The sequence below is a fragment of the Dermacentor variabilis genome, chromosome 6 (assembly GCF_050947875.1).
Source record: "Dermacentor variabilis isolate Ectoservices chromosome 6, ASM5094787v1, whole genome shotgun sequence".
NCBI lineage: Eukaryota > Metazoa > Arthropoda > Arachnida > Ixodida > Ixodidae > Dermacentor > Dermacentor variabilis.
The window spans coordinates 149,491,108-149,501,114 of NC_134573.1; the positions used below are offsets into that span (position 1 = coordinate 149,491,108).

General features: G+C 43.4%; 1 non-coding gene across 1 annotated transcript; it reads right to left on the reverse strand.

The window, feature by feature from the left end:
• Positions 1-4,296: 4,296 nt before the first annotated feature.
• Positions 4,297-4,369, reverse strand: TRNAS-UGA (transfer RNA serine (anticodon UGA)). Its single transcript has one exon. It is a non-coding gene; the product is annotated as a tRNA-Ser (tRNA).
• Between the last annotated feature and the right edge of the window lie 5,638 nt (positions 4,370-10,007).

Here is a 10,007-nt window from a genome sequence, read left to right on the forward strand (position 1 = left end):
GTAACCAGCACTGGAAAGGTTGCCGTTGAATTTAGATATCCTTCGTACAGGCTGCGATTCTATATTTGTGACCTTGAAGGAAACGGACGGACGGACAGAATTAGCTGAGGATAGGTTGTATAGAGGTTTGGAGCACGTGACTGTGGTTACTCTGTTTCACTTATACACGGGCTAAGGCGCTATGAGCGATGAAAATTACTAGAAAACGCTGATTAATGTGACAAAATGAAAAATATTCAAATGGCAGATGAAGTGATGTCCCGTTTAAACACGAGATTGAACAAAACAAGATTAAATCAAAATCCGAACGCATGCGCAGTCAGTGCAAAGTAAGAATAAATACAATAACATAAATATAATATTAAAGTTCGCAAACATATAGACTATTACGTTTTGATCTGAGACGCTTTGAGGCACCTCCATATCAAAGTATTGCAAGCTCGTGAACTTTCTTTGGGTGATGCATGCCTCATCAAGAGAATAAACGAAGATTCCGCGAAAGCATCTTCTTTTAGACACATAATGCAACTTTGCCTAAATTCAGTCACAGGGCAAAAAAATCAATTTTCATAGTTTCCTGCCTTTTACATAAGATATTTCAGAGAAGTGACCAACTCTTTCATAACCTGTAAAAGAGATTGCAATGAGACGCGCCCTTCCTTTTCCGTGACCAACTTTGTGTGCACTGTGCTAGCTTGAGAAGCCATAGATTGTTTGTGGGGACATGTTTTCAAGGCCCTTCACTACAGCCCACTAGCTAAAATTGTGCTCAGAATAAACAAAGCCGCGTGGACACTCGACAGACCACGCTTAAAGAAAAGGGGGGGATGGGGGGATTGCGCAAGGCCAGGCACAGTAACGCGTTTTGAGTGAGAGGCAACAGGAATATTCGAAAGAGCAGCTCAGAAAAGCGGCATGGTAACCATAGTACCCGTTCTTTCATTTTTTTTTTCACGCGTAAAAATGCGCACGTATTTGCATCTCACTGGCGGGCTCGAGCACGTGAAGCCAGCGTGGCTTCACGCCTTCGACTTCTCACCACGTAAGAAAACCACGCGTACACGCCTTGAGTGTTTGCTGAAGATGTGGATTCCGAGGAATGCGCAATGCGTTCGGAACGCCCCTAAACTGCGGGCCCATACACGAGAACTTCGCTGCCGTTGCGCGGGTGAGCGCGAGACGACGGCGGCAGCGGTATCCGAGGAACGCAAAAAGTTTTCCTATACGCTGTTATTTTTTATTGCTGCCTTGCACTTTCGAGCTCCCAGAAAACGGATACACCTTCGTAGAGCGTTTCGAGCGTAGTGCGTTCCTTTCCGCTTCTTACTTAGCGTATCTCGAAAGCCTCGGTGGATAAAATAGCGGAGGGTGGGAAGAAAGAGGGAAGAGCTAGGCATGGATAGGACAAGCAGTTAGTGACCAAGCGTGCGTGTGTGTGTGTTTGTGTGAGTCGTAGCCTAACAACAATGGGATTTTCTATCAAATTACAGGCGGCGCTAAGCAGGACTTTGGTCTTTTAACTCAGAAGCCGGGTCCAGAGAGAAGCATTGCGAAGTTTGGTCTGTACATGGCTACCCTTCACCTACAGAAAGGAAATAAACTTGAAAAGCAAACAAGAAAACAGCAAGATAAAAAAATGAAGAGGCATTGAATGTGAACACCCTCGTAGAGGAATGTTCGATGACAACCACAGGAATCCGTGTAGTACAGTCACCTTTCAAGAAGCTCGCAACGGTTTTTGTGGTTTTGGCCCTTAAACTAAGTCATCCTGGATCTTTTCATCTGAGAGTGATCTCTCTTCCCAGCACCTAACGACTAACTTGCAGAGCACATCGTTAAGCGTCAAACAATTTAATTATGGGGTTTTACGTGTCAAAACAACTTTCTGATTATGTGGCACGCTGCAGTGGGGGAGTCCGGAATAATTTGGACCACCTAGGGCTCCTTACCGTGCACCTAAATCTAAGTACACGGGTGTTTTCGCATTTGGCACTCATCGAAATATTGTTAAACGTCTAAGGATGGGCAGAGTGCCGCAAGAACTCTTTTGTCTCTTCATACCCAACTTAAAGAAAAACCGTGTGACATGCCCTGTTTTCGGAACACGGCGTAAGAAAAGCTAAAATTGGGAAAGCGCTTGGAAGAGAACAGACATATCTATGTGTGTGGGCCTTCACACGCGTGCGTGTGCGCTGGCGTGCGTAGTAAAAAGAAAGACGCTTGTGCTGGTCGTAGAACCGTTGGCCCACCTTTCTCGACACGTCACTGAAAACCATTTAAGTTGATCAGATAAATTCCTGTTGTTTCTATAAGCCGCAAGGGCTTCAAGTGTAACAGGCACCTGAAGCGACTTTGATAATGGTTATCCATTATCAACGTACACAAAAGAGCTCTTCGGGCAGAGCGACGTGCAGGTGCTGCACTGTCGTTTTTCGCTAAACGAGAGGGCGAGTATTTATTCGCCCTCTCGTTTTCAGCTGGATTCACGGTTTCCTTACTAAACAGATGTAGCTCCTATATGCTAGAAACCACGTAGGTGCAGTTTTCCGCGTTTTGTCTGTGGTGCCTGAGGGTGCTGCCCTTGGGCATCTCCAATTTCTAATTGATAGATTGCCGACTTGGCACCTTTTGTAACCTCTAACGTCGGCCTTTTTGCTGACGAGTGTGTTCTTCACCGCAGTGCCAATAATCTTACCAGATGTTTCTTTACACCACGATGTCTTTTAGGATGATCGTGATGATTTCTAATGATGTTCCTTTTAAAATGGGACGGCTACAATTAGACATCTGTAGCCTGCTTCAGCTAATCAGGTTTTACTATATCTATTGCTGTCTCTATCATTTACCTACTTTTATTTTATACTCCTCCTTTTCATTAAAACATAGATTTCAGTATTGTAATGTTACCTATGGCGGTAACGACTCATACTCTATTTATTCTCTGCCTGTTTTTCTTTCTTGTTTTTTTTGTCAAAATAAGTACTGTTGTACCGCGTTGCTAATGCCCCTGAACAAGACATTACATATATTTCATTCGATACACAACCTAACTAGGCAGCCTCTATGCGGTTATCAACTATACTACAGCTACCGGTGATTTCACAACCACTATAGACAGGCACCTCCCGAAACGGTTGCCTTTTTTCGAATAATGTATCCCAGGTAATGTATTCTGCAAACAAAGGTCACGGTCATCTTCACCGTAATCGCGTCATGACCCTGTCTTCCACAAAATACTGTGTGTATTCGCTAACTCCTTTTAAGCTCAAAAAAAAAAAACACTTTTTTGTAGCCTGTACAGAAAGCTACGTCGGAAGTTCTTCATGTAGCTCTACAATTTTCTCATTAACACTTTTCATCTAAATATAATATTTGGGAAGTTGATTCATTACTTAAAACTATTTATGTAATTAGGGGGAGCGAAAAATATACTCTGAGCATCTTCGCGCAACGGTAAACAACATTAGCTTGGTTCTGTCCAGCTACGTGGCATTTGCATGCTCTTAAATCCTGGCGCGTGATAGTTGGGACACCCTGTCTACAGACATGGACATGGAGTGCTCCACACGTTGCACGTTTCAGGACAAACATGCACAAAATGCATGATGCTTTTGTAGGCGTGGTGGGCGCGCAGAACATGCAGCCGTGTTAGAATTTTTTTACTTGACTTGGAAGTGCCGCTGCATCCTCATGTTCGTAACTCATGCCGGATTTACACGCGTTAGTGCGCGTTTGCGACGCATACCACCTGCACAGAGAAAGCGCACAATTACGCTAATATGCAAATGTGTACGTATATCACGTGGGCCGCGACTAGCTTTATGCTCGTCGCGTAGCGGTGCACATTTTTCCACATTAGTCAGCCACCGTTGCTTACTTGACATAACTCAGAACTCTGACTAACGCCTCTCGCTGGAACATGCATATGTAATTTCGACTCAAGCCCAACTCTGATCGAACCCGGAATCTCCACTAAGAAAAAGAAAGCTTCTGCACGGTAACAACATCCTCGTGGAGAGAACAGATGTTTTCCTTGTAACGTGTGGAAAGCTTTGCAAATAGTGAACGAGCACCATAATTTGCCGCTAACCTGTATATCCGATTCTAGTTTAGATGAAGAACGGGAGTTAATCGAGGGGCCCGATTTTTATTAGTCATATCATAAGAAGCCAACAAACACTGACACCAAGGACGACATAGGGTAAATTACTTGTGCTTAATAAATGAAGTAAAGAAATGATAAATTAATGGATTAATTCATTTATTAATGGATAAAAAGTGGATGAAAAAACAACTTGCCGCAGGTGGGAACTGAACCCACAACCTTCGCATTTCACGTGTGACGCTCTACCAATTGAGCTACCACGGCGCCGTTATACCATTCACTTTTTTGGGTATTTATGTGTCCTAGTAGAATCCTCGGAGTGTTAGCCAGCGCCTCCACTCACAGACTTTGGCGGCGGACGTGGAACGTCTTTATTGCCGCAGGCGTCACGAGACCGTGATCTTTTTGGGTGAAGGCAACTGGTCAATATACCCACATATGCTACCTGAAGGCATCAATGTTGCCGGATTCGAGACCCTCGTTGATGAGATGAGAGGAGATGATGAAATGAGATGAGTAAGAGCTGACGTTCCGAGATAGACAAGCTCGTGAAAAGGGACAACTCAGGTTGTCGAACCGAGAAAAATACCGATTCGTTCCGGGTTCGGATTCAATGCGCTGCGATTTGGTTTCGGTGAAAGTCCGCTTCGGCGAAATAACCGTTTATAACGGTTCGCGAACCGCTTCCGCGCGTAGGTGACGCGATTATCAGTGGTATCGACTTGTGGGCACGGCGCATGCACAAGGTTTATCGGGAGGAGGAAAAACTCAGATTCCTTGCACATGAGAGACAGCAATCAATGTTTTCATGTGAATAGCACTTAAACATTTGTAATTGTGAGAATTCGTTCCGAGGAGATGCGCCTTGCAAACTCACCGGCTACAACTCGTAAATTTAAATATGTGCTGTAAAGTAATAATTAAAAAATGTATTTAGTCAACGAACAGTAAACAGCGCTAAACAACAGGACAAACAGAGAGACACAGACAATCATGAATCATGAACCAACCGGCCCTCATAATCATGAGCCAACCAGCCCAAATACGTACCCTTCTGCAGTAATTAGTCTAGTTACGTTGATTATTCAATTAAGTATTTTGATTTCTCGTAGAAGTAATGATCGCCTCATCGATTAATTTAGCTCAACGGTTGGAATGGTGCTATATGCCATTACATTTTTTTTAATTTGGTGAAGCAAAAAAAAAATGTATAAATGTATAAAAAATGTAAAAATGTGTATCGAGTGGTGAAAATAAAAAAATCGTGATGATGATGATAAAGAAAAAAACGTCTGGTATATTATACAGTGCAACGGGTAGTAGCCTGCTCAGGACCACGGTCAGTTGCGCTTCACTCCTCGAAGAGGCAGGAGATGTGTCGGGTGATCGAGATCGTGAATAAGACTTTGCCTTATGGTGAACACGGTTTACACCATCGATCCGGGTCCTAAAGAGGTGGGACGTAATGCTGACGCATTTCTCTCGCATTCACCGCTAAATCACCATTGCATTTTTTTTTTTGGCTCTCGTGTATCCTGCTGGCAAGTGCGCTTTAAGGTTTATCTAGTAACTGGGGTAAGTTGACCTAAGAGCCGAATTGAGAGCTTCAACAGAAATGGCGATTGCGCGGAGCCCCTGAAGCAACCTTCCAGCTGCAGAACGCAACTGCATGGTCGAGCTCAGAAGCCCAAGCCTCTCTGCCTAGAATGCGCCGTAGTCACCAATACATACCTATTACCCCATTCTTGCAGAAAACGCAACTCACGAGTCGTAACAAATCTGATAGAAGGTACCGACTGAAGAAGTAATTATTTCGAAGAGTCCCCTATCTAATATGGATGCACATTTAACTCATTATAAACGTGAGCTCCAGACGCCTTCTCACATACTGTTGAAGCCATTTATCACCACGGAAACTAAACGTCAGTGCGCATGCTAATCTTGAATTTCAGTTTAACGCGCGAATCAGCGAGTCCTACCAATAAGATTGAAGGCGTCGCAGAAAATGTGTGCCAAAAAGGTGCAAGTACGCGAATGAGGCATCTTCAGCACTTTTTTACGCCTGCAGCTATTTCTATCTTCAAACATTATTGAACCTGATATCCGCTTTGAAGTGACTATCGTCTCATAAGTTTAATGGGACGCTCAGGAAAAGTTCAGTTATTCCAAGCACGTGCCCGGATGCTCCCTGGCATCCTGGAATGCTTTTATGCATTACGTTGCTCCCATCGAGAAGTTGTAAAATGAAGTTTATGCTGACGGGCCACGGTTCTCATATTAACAAGGCGAGCGAATGGCAATGCAAATTTTCTTCATTCTTCCAGCGAAACATAAAACTCTTATTTTTCTTGCGACCGGCGAAGCGAAGGGCTCTTCTACTCTTTAAACGCAGGACCACTTCAGTAAAACGCCTTAGGTTTATGAAGCCTAAGCGTAAGGCATGATTTGAACGCTTCATGCCTCCTTCTTTAAAGCATTCCGATCGCTAAACTTGCATACTTTGTTGCCGAAACTGCTAAAGTAGCACGAGAAGAGTAGGATTGCATTATCAAAAAGGTCTATTGACAGCTCCCTCCGATCTCCATGTATATTTTTTTTTTTGCTTTGAATGGTATCATAAAAAGGATGGCAATAAAGCACCAAAGTGATAAGTTTGGCACGTAACCCTTAGAATGCAGCATTAAGAAAAAGAAGCAGAATTATAGGCTAATAGAACCAACAGTGACGTTTATGCTGTACTCACCACGATGTGTTTTGTTTTGCTTGCTGGAGAAGGAACTGCGGAGCACACTAATGGAGTGTATTTTTTTACGGAGTGTACATTTTCTTAAATAAATAAATAAATAGTAGTGAATTAACTTGTACAGCAATAAACTCTGCAATGTGTTCGAAATTGGCGCTAATGCATCAAATATTATTAGGGCATAACACCTGGAAAATTGGCCGCATCTGTTTGAAATCCAAGACAGACAAACCCCTTGCGGGGCACGTCAATGCCCATTAAAAATTTCCTTTAATTCAGATAATAATTTACTTCTTGACTATCCGGCTGCTTTTACAGCAAACTACTTACTGATGATGTTTTCATCGTCCCCGAGTGTGTCCCCTTGGTTCCAGCCATCTCACACTGCAGTGTACATAATATGTAGTTGCGGAGAGCTGCAGAGGATGGCACCGAACCAACAGTTGAGTGGCACATAAATTTTCTGTTTCACCAGTAGAACTCTCCAAACAATGCTTCTCAATGACAGTCACATGTGTTCATTATTGCTACGTCTTCCTTTTTTTTTATTCAGAGATTAGTCAATGTCAAAAGGCGGTCACTCGTAGCGAATGGGAAATTTTTTGAAAAACAAATTACTACTCTGTGTGGCGGCATTCGGATCAAAGCCGAGGGCCACGGTATGACATATTCTGCTACTTCTGTTTGGGCTGTTCTCTTATTCGGCTATTCTGTTCTTCCATCCATAAGGTAGTACACAACACCGAAGCCACTCTAGATAGGTTGGCTACAGGTTATAACATTAACAATATAAGAAAGGGATAAAAGTGTTAGCTACGTCGAAGTTAGACGGATGACTCCTTGTATCTTCCGGCTCGTTTGTAAGTTAGGTTCGCTCCATGTTTGATTCATCTGATTCTTGGCAAAAGGCTCACGAAACGAACAAAAAAGAAAAAAAAAGTCATATCTTCTTTAATGTACGGTGCACTTTCCTTACTTGTTCGCTTTGTAATATTTTCACGTCGTCAGAACAGCAAAGCGCTTCGATTATTATCTTCCGCCCGGAGAAGGGAGTATCAAGAATGCGGAAGGGCGAAGGATGGGAAACGTAGTAGCCTTTTTTTTTCCGGCAGCGTTAGAGCGAGTCCCGCAGCACCAAAGGATTTCAGTTGGTTGCGATCGGCAGCCGCAGTGCATGCATATATAATTCGGGGAAATCGAAAAGATAGAAAACGAAGCAGCAACAACAACGGTACCTACAACATCAAAGGCTCTTCGAGGCGTCCAACTCGCTAATATTTCAGCACATCGGTGGTGTTGAGCGGGGAAGCGCACTGCCTGCGTATAGTAAGCTAGAAAATCGCAAGCAGGTCGGGATGAGGAAGGAGCCAATGAAAGAAACACCGCGGGCATACAAATTGCACATAACTTAATAAACAAATCATAAGCCCGTGAAATGTGGAATTTTAATGAGCTAAAAAAATACTCGAATAAGCAACGCGTGCCACTATACCTTGGACGCATATTCGAGAACTTCCGCTTTGATCATTGGCACCTTACTTTGCGTTATTCATGCTCCACTTAGATCTTCCTAAACTTCCGTGGATGCCGAGCGAGGCATCGGTCTCACATCACATACGCGCTGTGAGACGCACTTTGCAGCTGCGTGTTAAACGTACATATTGAGGAGCGTTTTCTCAGTCACGGTTTCCTCGTTTTCCTTCACATAGACCATCTTCAGTCGTTTGTCCTTCGAGGCGAAATCTAGACAGCTGAGCACAACGAAATATGTTTAGGTGTCGAGATGAGGAAGGATCAGACTCAAAAATCGGCGTTGGTGAGCGGAAAAAAATATATTTTGAGGAGTGAATAATACATGCGATGTTTCAACAGTGTTTCCGTATGTGCCCTCGGCGTTGGTTCGCTGGCCGATGAGTTTTGTTGTGAGGAAACAGATTTGAACGCTGGTGGTGACAGCCGAGTTTCTATGAGGCAGGGAACAAAAATTGTCGTGCTCACCTTTTCAGATGGACGCCTAAAGAATATTCGTGATCCAAAATTTATTCGGCTTCGGGCCAGCTGTGCAAGTAGGTTAAATTGTGTCGCAATTTCAAAGGAGAAAATACCTACCTAAAGTTGATTCCTTTGATGGTGAAAGTACGGGCGCCTAGCTGCGGTGTAGAAGGAAAGGAAACAACATGCCTAACTTCCACATATTATTAATGACTCTTTGCATTGCAAATTCTTTTACATAGCAGCATTAACTCACATCATAGGTGGTTGTTTAACTGTATTGAAGAATGGATTTTACAGTTTTTTGCAGGTGTTGACCATCGTGTCTATTGAATGAGAACTTGATCTTTTTAGGTTATCCTGGCGCACATTACAATATAATCGCTTCGGTCAGCACAGCATCAGGCTAACAGGCATGTGAGAAAATGACGACGCCGCAAAACGTAGGAAGAAGAAAAAAGAATAATTGTGTTCATTTAGCATGACGAAGTTCTCTTATGTACACACGCCTTCTAACGGCAAGCACAAGTTTTAAATACTTGTGAAAGGCGTACTTCAAGCAAACGCAGAGAAACACACATAGAGGGCAAACAAGTACAAGAAACAAGGTTGACTTCAGTTGCAATCATGGCTAGTGCTATTGCTTGTTCTCTCGTACGCAGCATCAATTTTTCCGCTTGCCGAGAGCGGGAAGGTAATGACTCCTGTACCGGCAATCCCGTTTTCCAAACACTATAGACGCCTCACTATCCAGTAGTTCCACAACATACGTAACATCGTTTTTTACACAAGTGCGCTTGCCAGTGAACAAGCTTTCAAGTTATGCGACGCCTTTTTCTGTTCAACTTTCTTTAAAAACCCCTACACGCCACTGCCATTAGAACTAGTGCCCACCAGGAGCTTGTCCTGAGTAACCACTGGAAGGCATGTTGCAGTACGGGTGGGTCATTCATCCTAGGCTCATAGCGTGGGCATTGTCGACCCAATGATGCTGCCTTAAAACACGTTACGGTGAAGAATTTATATCCCTTCATACGTGACCGGCAGCGCATGTCATTAGCCCAAATACAGGCAATTATTTATTTCGCAGTTTCGTAAAGTACAAGGCCAACCCACAGAAGAATAAAATACAGAATAGGAATGCACAATGAAAAAAAAGTGTATATA